At 52.3% G+C, this 20,071-nt stretch overlaps 1 long non-coding RNA gene across 2 annotated transcripts; it reads right to left on the bottom strand.

The window, feature by feature from the left end:
• Positions 1-436: 436 nt before the first annotated feature.
• LOC125099203 (uncharacterized) lies at positions 437-18,525 on the bottom strand. Of its 2 annotated transcripts, XR_007127055.1 has the most exons (4): positions 18,445-18,525; positions 16,395-16,524; positions 4,719-4,820; positions 437-3,891 (listed from the first exon to the last, which is right to left on the bottom strand). It is a non-coding gene; the product is annotated as an uncharacterized LOC125099203 (long non-coding RNA). The 2 variants fall into 2 exon arrangements; XR_007127054.1 differs by lacking the exon at positions 18,445-18,525 and having other exon boundaries at positions 16,395-18,431.
• Positions 18,526-20,071: the final 1,546 nt, after the last annotated feature.

Below are 20,071 nucleotides of genomic sequence, written 5' to 3'. Positions count from 1 at the left end.
GCTTTGACTTTCTTCTGTAAAAGACAGGAAGACCAGCAATGCCCCCTGTCCTTCTTCCTTCCTTGACTGTGGGCCTGATTCCAGAAGGAGCACAACCACCTTCCTGAAGCCACTAGGATCCTAGGGCACAAAGGCTCTCCAGCAGCCTACCTTTTCTCCCCCGGGAGTAATGATGGCCATCCAAGGACACTGGAAATGTTGGAACATCATTAAGCCAAAGAAGACAGGCTGTGCCTATCACAACTAACTTCTGGCTTACTACCCTCAGCTAATCCAAAGGCAACAAAATGTTAAAAAATGATGCTGTTTCAGGGGCACCTGGGTGGCTCAGTGGTTAAGCCTCTACCTTCGGCTCAGGTCATGATCTCAGGGGCCTGGGATCGAGTCCCACATCGGGCTCTCTGCTCTGCGGGGAGCCTGCTTCCTCCTCTCTCTCTCTCTGCTTGCCTGTCTGCCCACTTGTGATCTCTCTCTGTCAGATAAATTAAAAAAAAAAAAAAAAATGATGCTGTTTCAGTTCTAAGGCAGAGAACTAGTGGGCGCCAATACCCCCATGTTCCAAAGGGAGGCCTTAGACCTGCTCAGCAGGACCTGGAAAGAGCTGTTGGGGAAGCTGTGACCAACCAGACATGGGAAGTGGCCAGAAATCAGAGAGATGATGTCTTCAGAGGAGTTATCATGTGCCTTGGCACTTTCCCTCCCATTCCCCTGTGCCCCATGAATGATGGGAGGGAACATGGTAAGAGGGTCCTCGAGGGAGCCCCTCGGAGCTGACATGCGTGCCCAGAGGTCCACAGGACCAGACAACTGGTGTCTGCTGCATGTCCGAGAACTCTTCATGACGACAACGCTAAAGTCAGAACGAGGATGGGTGCCTGCCCGATTAGTACAGAGCCCCTCGTCTCCGATTTTCCCACAGACTAGACGGGCCCCAGGGGCTGCTGGGAAAAAGGACTGAGCCAAGATGCTAAGGCACTTGCTGGACATCCCCGTCCCCTCAGAGAACTATGGCGGAGTGATGCCCAGGCCACGGGGAGTCACCGAGGAGTCCCAAAGCTGCTCACAGGAGAAGAAGTCAGCTTCAAACATCTGTTGTGGCCAAAGGAAGCAGTGGCCGATTGCAGGGGTCCCCCCCACCCCACTTCACCCTGGAGGGGCTGAGGCCGCCCACCGAGTGGCAGGAAAGGAGGTTGATGGAACACGTGGGGAAATCAAGCGTGAGGGTTTGCTGTGTCTGTCACTTGACTGCACCACGGCGTGTCCGAATGTTGGGTCAGACATTATTTCTGGGCGCGTCTCGGAGGGTGTTTCTGGACCAGATCCGCGTTTGAGTCCGCGGAGAGGCCGCCCTGGGGTGACGGGGCCTCCGCCAATGCCCTGAAGGCCCGAGTAGAACGAAAGCCTGAGTGAGAAAGAATTCTCCGTCTGTCTGACTGTCCTCCAGCGGGGACGTTGGTCTCTGCCTTTGGACTTGACTCAGAGCAGAACTGACACCTTCGGCCCTCGGGCCGCGGGCCGCGTGCTTGCCGACCGCAAATCTCGGACTCCTCAGCCTCCATGATCCTCGGAGTCCAATTCGTGATAGGAAATCTGTGAAATGGTCCTGTTTCTCTGGAGAACCCAGACTCCTACAGGGAGGATGCTTCGAGAAGGGCCCCTCCCCTGCACCCTAGCACAGCTTCCTCCGGTCAGGAGCAGCTGAGCCGCGTAGGCAAACCGACCAGCAAACGTTTTGTTATCCAGCAGCCCCTGGAGGTCCCTGGGCTACCAGACATTTCACCGGGGGGTTTGAAGACAAAACCAGCCCCGCGAGGGAGAGTCCAACAAGCCGGGGAGTGAAGAAGGGGCTTTCACTCCTGGGTACCCACAAACTCTGTCTGTCCTGCACCCCAGCTTCACAAACATAGCGTGTGACATCGCCACTGGGGTTTTTAGATGGAGCCCGACGGTTTTCCCATGTCCCTTCTCCCAAATACTAACCGCTACCCCCTTGTATCCTCCTAGAAATCCATGCAGTTTCTAGACCACGGCACTATGCGGAATTTAGTTTATGACATAGAAACTATGTCATAGTTTATGGTTTATGACATAGAAAAAGTAGCTTCAAGGAGCAAACAATGACATGACTCCTTAAAAAAGTGCGTGAAGGGGCGCCTGGATGGCTCAGTGGGTTAAGCCTCTGCCTTTGGCTCAGGTCATGATCTCGGGGTCCTGGGATCGAGCCCCGCATCGGGCTCTCTGCTCGGTGGGGAGCCTCCTTCCCCCTCTCTCTCTCTCTGCCTGCCTCTCTCTGCCTACTTGTGATCTCTGCCTGTCAAGTAAATAAATAAAATCTTAAAAAAAAAAAAAAGTGCAAGAAAAGCGACACTTTCGAAGCTGTATCAGCGCCCACCCTGCATCTCCAGAGCCCAGCTGGATGGGGAGGGCTGCCTCGACCTGCATTTCAAGCTGCCTGTCACCCGGTGAGAGAGGATCTGGGCCTTTGCAGCAGACGGTGAGCTGAAGACCACGAGACCAGGAGTAGCTGACGTTCATCCGTCTCTGCCGAATTCCCAGGAATACCGAGGGGGTTTCCAAGCCCGAGTGGGAAGCACCGTCAGCCTGTGCTTGGAGGTGTAAGAGAGAGAGGTTGAGCAATCTTGCTTCTTCGTTCCCGCTGCCCTTCTCTTGCTTGGTGTTCACGCTTCTCAAGTTCTCTTGGTCCCCGTGCCAGGGCGGCCGTGATGCGGCCAAGATATTTATAGTGCTGGTACGAGCCTGGGCAGCTCATGGGAGCAGATGTTTTCTGATATGGGGAAAGGGAGCTATTTATACTGGGAGTTGAATGAAAATTAATCAGAAGTCAGAATCGTCAGTCAGAAGGGAGGCTGCAGCCATCGTGGGGGTTCCTGGCCTCCCAACCCTGGGGAAGTTTCTGCAGATCCTTAGGTGAAAACATTTCTCACCCTCGTTGCCTGGACAGTTCACTGAGTGCCAGGCGCTGGGTGGCTGAGATGAGTAAGACACGGCTCTTCTCTCGTACAGTTCAGGAGGAGAGACATCATGGGAGATACTCGTGACTCTCCGGTCTGTCCCTGATGGCCAGGAGCACCAGGGGAGCCCGGATGCCAGCGTGATGACGGCTGCTGGCTTGCGGGGAGGGTGGGGCTTGAGTGGGGAGAGTAAAAGGAGTGTTCCAGGAGGACCACGAGGCCAGGCCCACTAACGTGGTTTGGAAGGATGGGCAGGAAAGGTCCAGGGGAGAGGGTGTGGAGGCAGGGGGAATGGAATTTGGAGCATGGAGGTTATGCATGCTTGATGCCTTCCAGAAACATCCAGGAATCAGATGTGATTGGAGGGTAGAGGGGCTTCCCAAGGAATTTTGGAGGAGGGGCTGAACAGGCAAGCTGGGTCTGGGCTGCCAAGGGTCGTCATCCCGCCTCTGGAATGGGCCGTTGCTCAGACTTCACCTGCAGGCAGGAGGAGCCGGCAACGCTTTTTAGGAAGGAAGCTGTCGTTACTCCGGGGAGTGATAGAAACCACGGATCTGTGCTCAAGTCCCTCCTGGTCCTGCCACAGTGCCCTCGGCATACAGACGGTGCTCCATAAATGCTCCTTGAAGGAGCAGATTCGCTGAGTCACAACCCTGTCTCCAGGCGGCGTGCAGACCCTCCCTGCCATGAGCCCAGGCCGACTGGCTGCAAGGAGACAGCAGCAAAGGCACCCTGCCCGTGCTCCCTGCCGTGCTTCTCCTGGCCCCTGCTTGGCCCGAGGTCCAGCCCCAGCCCTGTTCCCCGCTCCGATTCTCCCATCTGAGCCACAGCCCACGGCAGGTGCAGCCTCATTCCTCTGATTTGAAAACCAAGTAATAACAGTATCAGCAAAAGATGTTTCTGTGTCTTCTCGCAGAGTCTGGGGAGATGAGGCAAGGGTACAAATGCAAACAGATTAGTCGCCTTTTCCTTGCTCTGAAACACCCGTAGGCCACTTCTGCCAACCTGGGTCTGGCCTTCGCCCTCTGGGTCTGGCTTAGGGTCCTCTTGCCCCGCCCCAGCCTCTTCACCCCTCCTCCTCCCTCTCCCCAAAGGCCCATTCTCCTGTGAGGCTGAGCCCCTCAAGGTGTTTGGGGCTTTTGTTTCTTGGTCCCCTTTTCTCTTAATTCGGAGGGCCTCACCTTTCACCCCTTAGCTGGGTCTTTTCCGAAACAAAGATATTTTGTTCCCTAACGAGAATGCTGTTTCCATGAGGCAGGAAAGTCACCTTCCCACACCACAGCCTTACGGAACCCTGTGTGGTACCGTGTATGTCCCACAACACTATCCTTGGGACAAAATGTCGGAGGACAAAGACTCTTTGCTTGACCAGATTCTCCAGGCTCTTGAAACTCCTACCCCAATGCCCTTCTTTATAAGAGAATCCCGCTGAGTCCGTTCAGCAAGAATGCCCACCCCCGATGTCTGCTGGGGCTCCTCACCCCACCACCCTCCAGGTGATGTCTGACCACCCTGGCCTGCTTTCAGCAGGAACCCCATTAGGTGAGTCTAGGCAGAACCCCCTTGACCCCTGACATTTCCTCTCGGTGATTTCCCATCCCCCACCCCTGCCTTGGCTCTAATCTCCTACTTGCCCCTGCTGTGTTGACAGGGGAGCCCAGTCTCTCTCCCCTACTGCAAGCCCCCATCGCAATGGTCCCTACACCTACCGCCTTGCGCCCTCTCCTTGAATAAAGTCTGCCTTACCGTCTTCAACAAGTGTCGGAGTAACATGTTAACAGGAGAAAAGACTTCGCCTACAGCAATGCAGCTCCGTATTTCGTCTCCTGCTCTGTGGCCGGCTCCACTCTATATATGCAGAAAGACAGAGATGAACTACGTCTGTGTGGGCTGAGAGCAGACAGGGCAGGGAGAGAACTCTCCCAGCTCACCTTATATGGGGAAGGTTAACCCTCCTGGGTTGGAGGTGAACTGGTGGAGCTCGGCAAGGAGGAGCTCATTGGCTAAGCCCCAGGGATGAGGGTGATGGAGGGGAGGGGAGGGTAGAGGCAAAATGAGGAAGGTAGAGAGGGAAAAGGAGAAAATGTGAGCTCTGAATGTTTTGAGTAGGAAGAGACAGAAGCTGAGAGGCACCCCAGTCCAGACTGAGACGGTTTTCTGAGCCAGAAATAAGAAGAGCCTGGACGCTCCAAGACCAAGGCCAGGGAGGATGCTTTGGGCCGGCAGGCATGGGCTATACTCGGCAAAGAGCATTCCCACCCGTAGGCACCAAGTCCGCTGCCTTGAGTGGGTGTCAGTCTCCCGGGGACATCGTCTTTCTACAGAGACTGGGAACTTGCCATAAAGTCCTGTCCTGACTCTCGGGTGTTTGATACAAATTCTTGGTTTCTTCTTGGCATACGTCAAAGATTTTCCATGTAACCCAGAGTCCGTCCCCCTCCAAATTGTGACCCCCATTTGGGGTGGCCAGGAGTTAGTAGAAGAAGCCAGTAAAGAAGAAAGCGGGATGCCGCTGGGCTCAGCCCCTCGGAGCAGCCCTCCACCCGCCACCACTCAAAGGGTGACCAGGCCAGTTGATGGCACCAAGGGAGACGCACTGGGACACACATGCAGAGATGTGTGAAAAGGCCATCACTCAGGTGTCTGTGAAAAAGCAACATCAGGCCCACCAGAGGCACCCAGGTCCCAAGGAGGGGGAAGGGAGGTGGGTGAGGGAGGCCCCGACCCACAGGGCCTGCTGGCACCTGAGGACCAATCACAGACAGACAGAGAAATGAGAAAAAAACAAGGGCAAAGGTGGCCAGTGTTTCATAAAGCTGAATGCACTGCATCAGAGATCGTCCTCTGGGGCACCCGGGTGGCTCAGCCGGTTCAGCACCTGGCTCTTGATTTCGGCTCAGGTCGCTATCTCGGGTTCTCGGGACCCAGCTCTGCACTCAGCCGACAGTCTGCTTCTCTCCCCTCCCTCTGTCCCTCCCTGCACGCGCTTTCTCTGGGGCTCGGCCTCACAGGAGAATGGGCCTTTGGGGAGAGGGAGGAGGAGGGTGAAGAGGCTGGGGCGGGGCAAGAGGACCCTAAGCCAGACCCAGAGGGCGAAGGCCAGACCCAGGTTGGCAGAAGTGGCCTACGGGTGTTTCAGAGCAAGGAAAAGGCGACTAATCTGTTTGCATTTGTACCCTTGCCTCATCTCCCCAGACTCTGCGAGAAGACACAGAAACATCTTTTGCTGATACTGTTATTACTTGGTTTTCAAATCAAGAGCAGGACCCTGGGATCATGACCTGAGCCCAAGGCAGAGGCTTTAACACCCTGAGCCACCCAGGCGCTCCTATCCTAACCATTTTTATTTTTATTTTTTTTTAAGATTTTATTTATTTATTTGACAGAGAGAGATCACAAGTAGACAGAGAGGCAGGCAGAGAGAGAGAGAGAGAGAGAGAGAGAGAGGGAAGCAGGCTCCCTGCTGAGCAGAGAGCCCGATGCGGGACTCGATCCCAGGACCCTGAGATTATGACCTGAGCCGAAGGCAGCGGCTTAACCCACTGAGCCACCCAGGCGTCCCTATCCTAACCATTTTTAAAGAAGAAAGCTCTTCCTACAGAATTACTTAATCTCAGATTAAATGACCACAGGATGGTCTTTATTATTGTTATTATTTTTTAAGGTGTATTTACTTATTTTAGAGAAATCAGAGGAATGAGGCTGCACCTGCCGTGGGCTGTGGCTCAGATGGGAGAATCGGAGCGAGGGACAGGGCCGGGCCTGGACCTCGGGCCAAGCAGGGGCCAGAAGAAGCATGGCAGGTCCTTACTTCTGGATAAGTAAATAAAAATCTTTTAAATAAATAAATAAAATGGATCCAAATAGCATACGGCCGTTGTCCTTAAAGTTCTTTTTTTTTTTTAAGATTTTATTTATTTATTTGACAGACAGAGATCACAAGTAGGCAGAGAGGCAGGCAGAGAGAGAGGGGAGGAAACAGACTCCCTGCAGAGCAGAGAGCCCGACTCGGGGCTCGATCTCAGGACCCTGAGATCATGACCTGAGCCGAAGGCAGAGGCTTTAACCCCCTGAGCCACCCAGGCGTCCCGTCCTTAAAATTCTTATTTGGCCAAACGAGAAGCTGGAAACGTTAAATGCTCCCAATTAAAAAGGGAACAACAAAAACAAAACAAAACAAAACAAACAAACAAAAAAGGCTGGCTCCAGGAAGCCACGAATTCGAGGGTCACCTGGGGCCTGAGTGTGCACACATCCCTCACCCAGTTGCCCACGACACCTGCTGAGCGAGGCCGTCTGCACAGGGTGCTCCAGAAGGAAGGCTTGGGGTAAGGAACCAGGAGTTTTTGTGACATCTTTCTGAAAATAAGCCCGAGCATCATTTTCTGTCTTTGTGTCCTCTCCTGGCCCCCTTATGGCATCGTCACTGGCAAAACGCCTGAGGGAAAGAAGTTGCTCGAACCAGGCTGAGAGGCATGACACGCACCAAGGCCAGTCCCATGCGGGGCAGTGGTGGCCAGAACACAGACCCCCAGGGAACGGAGGGCCACGCTGACCCTTAGAGGCCCCCAGTGAAAGCGGTGCTGCTTTTGAGATCCGGGGCCCCTGTCCATCCTGGGAGCGGCCTCGGGAAACTTGGAAACAACGCGGACCCACAGCCCACGACCATCAGCTGCTCGCAGGCGTGGCTCCGGGCATGGGTGTGAACTCTTGCATCCAGCAGCAGAATCAGGGAGAGGGGACCCCCTCCGCCGCGACGTGCACACTTGGGACTCTTACACACTATTTTGGGGCCGCGCGCCTCGATCACCTGGTAGGAGAGTGGTGATCCCTCTCCATCGTGGTTTGACCTCTCCCCCCTCTCAGGACCCCTGGCCAGGTTCCCCCAAATGTCCTGAGCAGCTTCCCCTCCTGCAGTCCTGTGGACGGCGAGAACCATGGCAACAGAGACTATGTCCCTGGACCAACCCCTTCGGGGACCCGTGGTAGAGAAGCCTGGCCCAGCCTCCGTGCGGCCGAGACCTTCCCCCGTGGTCTTCTGACAACAACGAGCAGCCACCAAGGAAGAAACCCGTCTTGGTGCAGTTTCTTGGCGCAGCAGCTGCCCCCAGGATGAATTGGGGTCTGTTTAGGCTCTTTTTCAGAAAGACACCTTTGTTTTGCCAGATACCCCTCTCTCAGGGTCTCTTCACACTCAAGACCCCAGAAGGGACTGATGCTGTACTTGGAAAAGGAGAAAGGACTTTTGAGTCATAAAGTGGCACGAGAAGCAGAATGGGAACTCGGAAGGAAACTCCGTGCTATTTCATCAAAGAGCCCTTGTCTGGGAGGTCAGCTGTGTCTACGCTCAGAAATTCGTCAGGCCATTCCCCAGGAGACCTCAGTGCCTAGAAGCACTTTGCAAAGGGGTGTGATTGTGAGAATCCGGAAGGTACGCCATCCCCCTTCCCGAGCCTGGGAAATGTGGAAGCCAAACCCCAGTAGCGTTAAAGGAGGAGTGTGGCGCCCCCTGGCGAGAGCGGACCGTAGCACCCAGTGCGGGCTCCCTTGTCCAGAGGACTCCTCTCCAGTTTGTGCAAACCCCAAGATCAAGAGCTTTGCACAAAGCCCTTCAGAGTCTGTGCCTTCAGGCAATGTGGCGCTAAGGTGGTTCAGTCTTGGAAGACCCAAGTTAGACGGTGGCTAAGTAGGGGAGGACATGTTTATCCCAGTGGGAGATACATGCAGACACCAGTGATGGACTGAGATCATGGACGGTCAGACACCAGGGGATGGGTGGACAGAGAGGATGGGCTCAGGCCTTGTGGTCCCAGATGCTACCCACAGGTCCCATGACTCTCTCCCAGCCAACCACCCCTGCTGTGGCGTAGGTAAGGACTGGACAGACATCAGGAAACCTTCACACAGAACCAAGCATCTCACCCATCTGGGATAACCATGCTTGTCAGACAGTCCCAGGGAAGAGTAAAACAAACCCCACGTGCTTGTAAAAGGGAGTGATTTCGGAACAACCCAACCCAAGACTCACCTCCTGGGTCAAGTGGAAAAGTCCACAAAAGCCCAAAGAGGGGTTCTGTTCTTTCCAGGTCTGGACTTGAAGCCTAGAGAAAGTTACAGGGAGTGAGATGTGGACGGGCCCCAGGGCCATGACAATCTCTCCAGACTCAGATTTGGACACCTGATGGTTCCAGGTCCCAAACTGAGACTTCCACCAGGGACACATAATTTGATTCTCGTCAACAACATCTGTGTCTGCAAAGCACTGATAAGGTGCGCTCTGGACCCGAACCCAGAGTCACTGAGGTTCCGAAAAGAATTCCTCTCTCTGCCATGTTACTCAGGTGGTGGGTTCCTTCCAAGCATTCTGGAATGCCCTGGAGGGATCAGCCACAGCCGCGGTAGGGGTTAGGCAAGAAGGACTTCTATGCACCCTGACAGCCATCTCCAGCAGAGGGTGGGAGCCTGGGCTCTTGGAAGACCCAGCAGGGACCCTGAGGAAGCAACCCGGAACATCCCTCCATGACGTCATCGATCCCATTAGAGAAGATCTGAAGATCGCGTATACTCTGCGGCTTTCACGCGCCAAATTTTAGATTGACTTCTTTTTTCTAGAAGTTTAAGCCCACCAATGATCAAACTTGAAAACACCCTTGCCTTTGTGGCAGCGCAGGAAGGCCCCCTCAGATCTAGAGTCTTGGTGGTGGTGTTGGGGGCAGTCTGCCCCTCAGCAGGGCATGGGGCTGGGGGTCCTGCTCCCACTTAATCCATCTTTGGAAATGCCTACAGCTCTCACCCACCCACTTTTTTCTTACTCTTACCTTTGTGGTATATAATTTGCTTTTTTACTGAGATCTAATTCACATACCACTGTCCATGAATTGTGTGCTGGGATATAACTCACACTTTTAAGGTACACAATGCAGTGTTTTCTAGGACATGCACAGAACTGTACATCTGCCTCCACAGTCCTTTTTACAACATTTTCATCCCCCTCAAAAGAAGCTCACACTCTGTAATCATCATCCCCATTCCCTCCAGCCCTATGTCATCACTAATCTATTTTCTCCAGGAATTTGCCCATTCCGGACATCTCATATGAATGGAATCGCACACTATGTTCTTTTGTATCCTGGCTTCCTTCCCTTGGCACCAATGTCTTCAAGGTTCATCCATGTTTGTATCTGCTCTGCATTTCTTTTCATGTCTGGATAATTTTTCATTGCATGGATATACCACATTTTATTTATCCGTTCACCAATTTCTGGCCATTTGGGTCATTTCCACTTGTTGGCTATAGTGAAGAAAGCTGCCGCGAACACTCATGAACACAATTCTGTTTACAAATGTTTTCATTTTGCTTGGGTAGACACCAAAAAGTGGAATTGCTTGGTCATGTGGAAACTGCACGTCTAACCTTTCCAGGAACCGCCAGACGGCTTTCCACCCCTATTCACTTTTCAGGAGTCCTAAGAATTGGTCAGTCATATTTTACAAAACAACAATGTCACTGGATCTTTCCAGAAAGATTCTTAAAAAAAAAAAAAAAATGTCCTGAGCCTAACTCTCAATTTTAGCTGGGAAAGTTGGCCAACCCACTGTCTCAGACGAAATGAACAACAATCATTTTAAACTCCCATTTTGTTTTAACACGTGATGAGAAGCCGTCTAATTCAAATGAGCCCAGACAGCTGTGTCCCTTAGAAAGAAGAGGGCAGGGCACCTGGGTGGCTCAGTGGGTTAAGCCGCTGCCTTCAGCTCAGGTCATGATCTCAGGGTCCTGGGATCGAGCCCCGCATCAGGCTCTCTGCTCAGCAAGGAGCCTGTTTCCTCCTCTCTCTCTACCTGCCTCTCTGCCTGCTTGTGATCTCTCTCTGTCAAATAAATAAATAAAATCTTTAAAAAAAAAAAAAAAAAGAAAGAAAGAAGAGGGCAGGGCAGATCACTTGATCAGAGCGATCTTCAAGGATCATCCATTTTTTCGCTGACACTCATGAGGGTTATGACACCGTTCTGTAGGGCAGAAGCTGGCTGGGCTCCACTGGGTTCTAGGCTCAGGATCTCACGTGGCCAAAATCACGGTGTTGTTGACAGAGCTGGGCTCTCTTCGGGAAGCTCCCAGAAAGAATCCACATCCAGGCTCCATCCCCTTGTCCAGAGGCGAGTTTCTTGCAGTCACAGGCCTGCCTCAGTCTGTTCAGGCTGCTGGCACAGACCCCCACAGACTGGGCTTAAACAAACGTTTACTTCCCTCTGCTCTGGAAGCTGAGAAGTCCAAGATCAAGGCGCCAGACGACTGGGTTTCCGGTGAGAACCCACTTCCGGGTTCACAGCCAGCTGTCTTCCCGCTGTCCTCTCACATGGCAGGAGGGGACAAGACTGCTCTCTGGGGTCTCTTATAAAGGCACTAATCCCACTCATGAGGGCTCCACCGTTGTGACCTAATCCCCTCCCCAAAGCCCCACCTCCTAACACCCCCACAGTGGGTTAGGTTTCAACACGTGAACACTAAGTCTACACCAAGGACTGAGGTTCCTGTCCGCTTGGGGGACACGGGGCTGCTCTCAGCACGTGGGAGACACCCACGTTCCATGTGACCCCTCCATCTTCCAAGCAGCCATGGTCTGTCCTGTCCTCCCCATGCTTCCCTTCTTCTGCCCCAGCCAGCCAGGGGGGCACACGTCTTCCTATCTTAAGGTGAACTGTATTGTAGGATACAATACGACCCCAGGAGTGATGCCTTGTCATAGTCCCAGGTTCTGGGAATGAGGACATAGGATGGTGGAAGGGACATTCTAGACTTCGGGCCAAGCCCAGAGTGGACACTGGGTCTCAGAGTAGGAGGAAGGAGGCGAGGGGATGGCCAGTGGGGACTGGAGTATCTGGGACAAGGGAGGCAGCCTCCTCCCCTCCCCCACCCTGATGCCCATCCCTCACCTCCCCACCCCCCACCCTCACCCCCACTCCAACCCCACCCCCCCACCCTGGGAAGGAAGAAGCTTGGTCTATGGGAGGCGCTGCAAGGCCACCTGCACCGCAGGAAAGCAGGTGACTGCGGGGCAGCACCCGAGGAGAGGACGTGTGGGGGCCGGGAGCACCCTTTCAACCATCAGGACCCCGCAGACAGAGGCCAACAGGAGGAGCTGGAAGTATGCCAGGCCCAGGACGCTTGGAAGAGACTGCCTTTTAGAATGAAACCTCTGAGATTGTTTAAAAAAACAAAACACAACAATAACAGAAAACAAAAACAAAAAACCTTGACTGGGATATTACATCTAACTGACGTTAAGTCAACAGCACGTCAGTGTACAATCTGAGGGGCGCCCAGGTGGTTCAGTCAGTTAAGCATCTGCCTTCAACTCAGGTCATGATCTCAGGGTCCTGGGATCGAGCCCCGCATTGGGCTCCCTGTTCAGCGGGGAGTCTGCTTCCCCCTGTTCTGCGTACACCGACCCCTTGCCTCATCTCACTCATGCTCTCTCTCTCTCTCTCAAATCAATAAAATCTTTTTTTAAGTGTATGATTTGATAACTTTTGACATGTGTATACACCCATGAGAACATGTCCACAGCCAAGATAATGAGCAGATCCATTCCTCCCAGAAGTTTCCTCACGCCCCTTTGTCGTCTCCTCCCCCAACCCCCGCTGCCCCCCACCCACCCCTCCAACCCGCCATCTCCGGGCAGCCACTGCTTTGCTTCCTGTCACTAGGGATCAAGCTGCATTTTCTAGACTTTTACATAAATTCAATCACACACTACTGTTACAAGACCGCTTGTGTGTCCCGAAAATTCATATTTTGAAACCCTAACCCCCAGCACCTCAGAATGTGGCTGTATTTGGAGAAGGAGCCCTTTCAAGAGGAGATTAAGTTAAAACGAGGTCGTTAGGTTGGGCCTTCATCCAATTTGACTGATGTCCTAATAAGAGGAGGTCAGGGGGCGCCTGGCTGGCTCAGTCATTGAAGCACTCTTGATCTCCGGGTCGTGAGTTCAAGCCTCACGTCGGGCATGGAGCCTGCTCAATTAAATAAAATAAATTTAAAAGAAGGAGGAGAAGGGGCACCTGGGTGGCTCAGTGGGTTAGGCCTCTGCCTTCGGCTTGGGTCGTGATCTCGGGGTCCTGGGATCGAGCCCCGCGTCGGGTTCTCTGCTCAGCAGGGAGACTGCTTCTCCCTCTCTCTCTGCCTGTCTCTCTGCCTACTTGTGATCTCTGTCAAATAAATAAACAAAATATTAAAAAAAAAAAAAAAAAGAAGAAGGAGGAGAAGAGGAAGTGAGGACAAACACTAAGGAAGAAACCGTGAGAGGACACCAGAAGAAGACCCATCTACCCGCCAAGGATGAAGCCTCAGAAGAGACAAGACCCACCGATGCCTCCGTCTCAGCCTCTAGAACTGGGAGAAAATAAATTTCTGGGGTTTAAGCCCCCAGTGTGGGCTACCCTGTAACGACAGCCCTAACAGACTAATAGTACGGGCACGTTCTTTTTTTTTGTCTGATGGCCTTCATTCAGCCTCATTATTTTGAAATTTGTCTACATGTTCCCCTGTACAGATTTATTTTTATTGTTAAGTAAAACCCTAACCCCATGGATACACCACCAGATGTATTTATCCTTCAACCTGTGGGAGCGCTCAGGGTGTTTTCAGTTTTCTGCTTTTTATAGATAATGCTGCTACGGGCATCGGTTTACAAGACTTGGTATGACGTACGTTTCCATTTCTGGTGGGTGGATACTTGGAAGTCGTATGTGGCAGTCGTATGTGGAAGTCTTTTTTTTTTTAAGTGTGTTTTTTTTAAAAACTGTGTTTCCCAGACCGGCTATGCTATTTTGCATTCCCATCAGCAGAGTGAGACCCAGTGGCTCTACAGCTCTACCAACCACCTGGCGTTGTCAGTCTTTTTTTTTAGTAAGCTCCCACTCAGCATGGAGCCCAAAACAGGGCTTGAACTTAGGACCCTGAGATCAAGACCTGAGCTGAGATCAAGAGTAGGATGCTTGACCTGAGCCATCCAGGTGCCCTGGTCTTTTGAATTTTAGCCATCCTAACAGAAGTATAGTAACACCTCCTGTGGTCTTCATTTGCACTCCCCTAATGACTAATGATTCTAGCATTGTCTTCTATGCTTAATGGCCATCCAACAAGGAAAACGTCAGTATTTTTTTGGCCCAGTTGTTTTATCCGTTTTTAAGTGGGTGGTTGTTTTATTAATTTCTGAGAGTTCTGCATGCATTTGATTACAAGTCCTTTATCAGATATGTTTTTTTTAAGATTTTATTTATTTACTTGAGAGAGAGTAAGTGAGACAGCACAAGCGGTGTGAGGGGCAGAGGGAGAGGGAGAAGCAGACTCCTCTCGACAGGGAGCCCAACACCGGGTGTGGGGGGCTCAACCTCAGGACCCTGGGATCATGACCTGAGCCAAAGAAAGACGCTTCACAGACTGAGCCACCCAGGCGCCCCAAGATGTATGATTTGTAGGTATTTTCTACCAGTCTGTGGCTTGTCTTCAGTCTCTTGGAGTATCTTTCAAATAACAGAAGTTTTAGATGCTCGGGTAGCTCAGTTGGTTAAGCAACTGCCTTCGGCTCAGGCCATGATCCTGGAGTTCCAGGATCGAGTCCACATCAAGCTCCCAGCTCCACGGGGAGTCTGCTTCTCCCTCTGACCTTCTCCTCTCTCATGCTCTCTCTCACTGTCTCTCTCTCTCAAATAAATAAAATCTTCAAAATAACAGAAGTTTTTTCATTTGGATTAAGCCAGTTTATCCACTTGTACTTTTTTTTTTAAAGATTTTTATTTATTTATTTGACAGAAAGAGAGATCACAAGGAGGCAGAGAGTCAGGCGGGGGTAGGGGGGTGCAGGACGCAGGCTCCCTGCTGAGCAGAGAGCCCAATGTGGGACTCGATCCCAGGACTCTGAGATCATGACCCGAACCAAAGGCAGAGGTTTAACCCACTGCGCCACCCAGGTACCCCCTAGCCATTTGCTCTTTTACAGGCTGTGCTTTTCTGCGGTATCTAAGAAATCCCTACCTAACCTAAGATGACAAGATTTTCTTCTGTGTTTTCTTCTAGAAGTTTTACAGTTTAAGTTTTACATTTAAGTCCGTTTTGGATTAATACTTTTATAGGACACAAGGTATGGCTCGATTTTTTTTTTCTCTTCTTGCAGAACATTTGTTGGAATGAGTATCCCCTTTCCACAGCACGGTCTTCGAACTTTTGTTGAAAATCTGTTGTCCGTATTTGTGTGGGTCTATTTCTGGGCTCTCTATTCTGCTCCACTGATCTATTTGTTTGTCTTTCCGCCAATTCTGTATTTTCTGGATTTCTGTGTCTTTATGAACCTTGGAATCAGATGGTATGGGACCTCCTCCTTTGTTCTTCTTTCACAAAGTTATTTTGGAAGTTACTTGATGTGCATCCCATCTCCATTTGAACTTTAGGATCAGTTTCCTAGTTTCTACCCAAAAAGCCTGCTGAAAGTTCAACTGTGATTGCATAAAAGTTTTAAAAATTGCATTTAAAAAATTGCGAAAAAAAAAAAAAAGATTACAGGGGCGCCTGGGTGGCTCAGTGGGTTACAGCCTCTGCCTTCGGCTCAGGTCATGATCTCAGTGTTCTGGGATCGAGCCCCACACTGGGCTCTCTGCTCAGCGGGAAGCCTGCTTCCTCCTCTCTCTCTGCCTGCTTCTCTGCCTACTTATGATCTCTGTCTGTCCAATAAATAAATAAAATCTTAAAAAAAAAAAGATTACAGGGCGCCTGGGTGGTTCAGTGGGTTAAGCCGCTGCCTTCGGCTCAGGTCATGATCTCGGAGTCCTGGGATCGAGTCCCGCATCGGGCTCTCTGCTCAGCAGGGAGCCTGCTTCCTCCTGTCTCTCTGCCTGCTTGTGATCTCTCTCTGTCAAATAAATAAATAAAATCTTAAAAAAAAAAAAAAAGATTACATAAAAAAGTATGAGAATCAATACCTGAACAGCATATATTTTTAAAGATTTATCTATTTGTTTTTTTGTTTATTTATTTTGAGAGAGAGAGAGCACACTCACGTGTGCATGAGTGGAGGAGAGCGGCAGAGGGAGAGAGAGAGAGAATTTCAAGCAGGCTCCACATGGATCTCACAACCTTGAGATCTTGACCTGAGCCGAAATCAGGAGTCAGATGCCCAACTGACTGAGCCACCCAGGTGCCCGTGAACAGTATATTTTTTAGTGGAGATAAAATTCACTATCACAACCTTCACCGTTTTACACTGTACTATTCAGTGGAGTCTGACATATTCACATGGTTGTGTAACCATCACCACGATCGAATTCCAGAACATTTTCGTCAACCCCAAAAAGAAACCCCATCCCCGTGAACCATTCTCCCAGGCCCTGGCAACTACTCATTTATTTCTGTCTCAGTCAATTTACCTGTTCTGGACCCTTCCGTGGAAGTGGAATCCTACAACATGGGAACTTCTGTGTCCGGCTTCTTCTGTTTTGCATCATGTTGTCAAGGTTCCCCACCTCATAGCAACACTGAACTCTCCAGCACCTACGCCTGTGGAGAGAGATGCCAGCTTGGGCCACAGCAGAAACCACTTTTTGGAATTAAACCCCTGAGATCAGCTTTTGAAACATATATGTTTGCTTATTCTTTCTCAAAGTAAACCATGTGATTCATTTCCAGTTAACTAAGGGGATGGCTGGCTGGAGTTTATTAAAAAAAAAAAAAAAAGTCATTGAACTTTAGAACTGACAGGAAACAGAAAATGTGTAGTCAAGAGGTTGCAAATCAGTTGCCCAGAAGCCAACTTGGCAGTCAGCTGTGTTTGTGTGGCCTGTGCAGGATGTCATTAATGGGAGCCAACACTTCAGAATTTGGGAGCTTTCACAAGAAAAAAAAAATTCTTTAGAAACTCAGTCTGGTAGACCAGGACCCGCATTATGTTGGGCTGGGGGGGAGGGGTGGTTGGGGGAGGGACAGAGCCTCCTCTTGGGGTATCCTAGGACCCCACCACCCCCATGGAGCATCCATGACCTCACACCTGCCCCCTCCCACTCAGCTTACCTGCCCTGCCTGCAGCCGGGCGGATTGACATTACCCCACAGAGGTCCAACCCCTCCCTTCTACAGGTGAGCCCTGGGAGGTGACCTGACTTTCCCAGGGAGGGCAAACCTTGAGTTCAGGACGAACCATAAACCCTGACATTAAATTCTGTGCTTTCTCCTGCCCCATGGATGTCCCCTCCCACCAGGGTGACCAGCCCATTCTGGTTTGCTTGGGAATTCTCTGGTTTTAGAACACAAAGTTCTGTAGCCCAAAAGCCCTCTTGTGTCCCAGGCAAACAGGGACCATTGGCCACCCTCCCTCTCCCTCCCCGCCCTTTTCCCTTCACCAAAAAATGAAATAAAATAAGTTGAAAATTTCCTAAAGCACCAGGCCAGACACTCTCAGCAGCAGCAGCACCATTCCCGCTCCTCCTCCAAGCAGTGCTGGGGTCCCTGCGCCAGTGCCCGGGTGGGACCTGCTATCCAGGGCCTCCTGGGGCCCCGGGGGGCGGGGGGGGGGGGGGGACGGGCGTGCAGACACCTTGCTGCCAAATGGCTGAGCGAGCCTCTGTTTGCGATTAGGGGGCTGACTGCGCTCAGAACCGAGCAAGCCCAGGATAAAAGCTGAGAAAAGAACATTGTTACAGACTTTTCATAGTTTCCCAAGTAAATATTACACTCACTGCTGCTTGAATTACTAATGCCTTGGAAGCGGAGGCCGAAATCTGTTCCCAAAACAGTCTCCTCTTTTTTTTCCCTGTCACCTAGGCACTCGGCATTGTTGTCGAATTGTTTTCCTGGGCTCACTCACGGCTCAGAACACTCGCTCAGAGTGACCTCTTGGCCCCCCGTGAGCCCAGATCATTTCCCAGCGCCTCCCCGCTCGCTCCTGATCCAGCAGGCAGCCCGCCCTGGGGCAGGTGACCCCCGAGTCCTGTGATGTGGCCATGGGAAGGGGAGCAGGGGAACGGCAGCCCCAGCTCCTCTGCAAGGAGACTGGGTTTTGAACAGGCAGCCGCAGGCAGAAGGCCGGGGTCCTGCCCGGCACGGCCCCTCCCGGCCCCCGCCGTGGCATTCAACTTCTTCCTAGGCCGCCTGGAGACCAAACGGCCCTTGGGTCTTCACTGTCTTTATTACTGCTTATAAAAAGCTAGTAAACAGATGGTTTGGCTTAGAGAAGTATGCAGCCAGGGTTGTTAAACAGAAAGCAAGCTGAGGAATGAGGGAGGAAAGGGGACGCAAGCTGGCTTGTACACGCAGGGACAGTGACAGCTGGTAAATCCCAACACTGCCGTTCTGACTCGTCTCTGGTTGGGGTTACCCTGTCCTCACCAAGCCCGAAAGAAGCCCCGGTGAGACCAACCTCACCTAGAAAACCTCCTCCACCCTCCTCCGCCTCCCCCTTCCCATACATTGTCCCACCACGTACTCATGAGCTTGGGATCAGACGAGTCCATGCCACTTGGGGCCGGAGGACACATATATGGGCCACCCTCTGGGGAAGCTGGTCCCACCGTAGATGGCCATGGGAGGGACGACCAGGCCGTAAGGGGGAGGGGCTGAGCACCCTCTCACCCCTCCCAGCAGTAGGAGGAGCTGAGATCGCAGGTCTCCTGCAGGGACAGAGAGGGCACCAGGGACAGGGCGCTTGGTTATGAACCGGGCAGTCACCCCAGCTAGAACAAAGCTGCCCGCCCCCCTGAGTCCTGACAGCCTTCCCGAGAGGACAAGCCCAGGACCTGCAGGCTCAGGACTGGACTGCAGGACGGAGGCTTAGGCATCGAGGAGGGAAATAGTGCCTCCTCCGTGCTCTAGGGACACCCTGGGGACACTGCAGTGCCCGGCTTCAGCGCAGCACATGGGTGGGGGTAAAGGGAGAAGAGAGGACGGGGATCAGGATCAGGGCGTGGCACCGCCTTCTCCTGGACACGACTCCAACCCGGCTGCGGGGGGACCCTGTCCCATGTCTGAGAGGCAGTAGCCACGAACGGCGGAGGGAAGTGAGACGTCCCTGCTCAGGCTCTGTGAGCAACTGAGCAGAGCGTGGCCTGGGCTTGGATCTGACACAAGGATCCCCTAACCAGTGGGCAGAGGTTTACATAGCTTTCATTTCCCCTAAAGCAACATACACGGAAATCAGGGGAAGATGGGGCCTCCAAGGAGAGGAGGAGGGCTCCAGGCAGATACAGATCACAGAGACGGGACAAAGTCAGCTGAGGCCGGGCAGGGGTCCTCAAGGGGGTGCTGATCCCCAGGGGCCCACTGGGCTGTGGGGGTCAGCGAACGGCTTGTCATCGAGAATGCAACAAAAGAGGGAAACAATGAAGAGGGAGAAACTTCTGTGTGCCTTTCTCCCCTTGTTAGGTTTGTCCTATTAGAGTTTGTGAAATGCAGTTTGGTTGCCTCTAATAATAAAAAAGTGAGGGTTTGCATCTCTCATGGCTCTTGTTTCTCCCATTTCGTTTTCTTGAGAATGCTGCGGTTAGCACATTTCCCAAAGGCGGCCGTCCGCCATCAGCTGGAAACGTTGAAAGCTGCTGGTCCTTCTCTGCAGATAGTTTGGGACTCCCTGGCCCAAGGGGATGTGAAGCACCAAGAACCGTGCCCCTCCCTGGTCGGGGGACAAAACGAAGCAGCAGGGGCCCAGGGAATGGAGCGGGGTGCACAGGGCCACAGACCAGGCAGCTAGGAGCCCAGCATGGAGGGGACCGGAGCCAGCACTTCAGGGAAGAGCATCACTCCCCCCAATGATGCAGGTGCCCCAGCATCCCACCAAAGAAGTGAGTACTTTGTGGGGGGCCAGGTTCCAGAGACCCCCTGGTGGGGCTCGATATGACCCTGCTGTTCCCTCCTTTCTCCTTCCCTAAACATCAGGTGGAAACCTGAGTCCCAGGGGCACAAGAGAAAAGGATGCTGTGTCTTTCTTTTTGAAATCAAGACTGCCACCCACCCCCCATTCTAGAGATGTATTCCACTTCCTGTCTTGACACCCACAGCCTGTGGGTCAGGGAAGGTGCCCTCTCTTCCTTCTCTCCTCCGCAGAGCTGATGGCGAGA

Source organism: Lutra lutra, chromosome 4, assembly GCF_902655055.1.
Source record: "Lutra lutra chromosome 4, mLutLut1.2, whole genome shotgun sequence".
Classification (NCBI taxonomy): Eukaryota; Metazoa; Chordata; class Mammalia; order Carnivora; family Mustelidae; genus Lutra; species Lutra lutra.
This window is presented reverse-complemented; position numbering and strand designations above follow the sequence as displayed.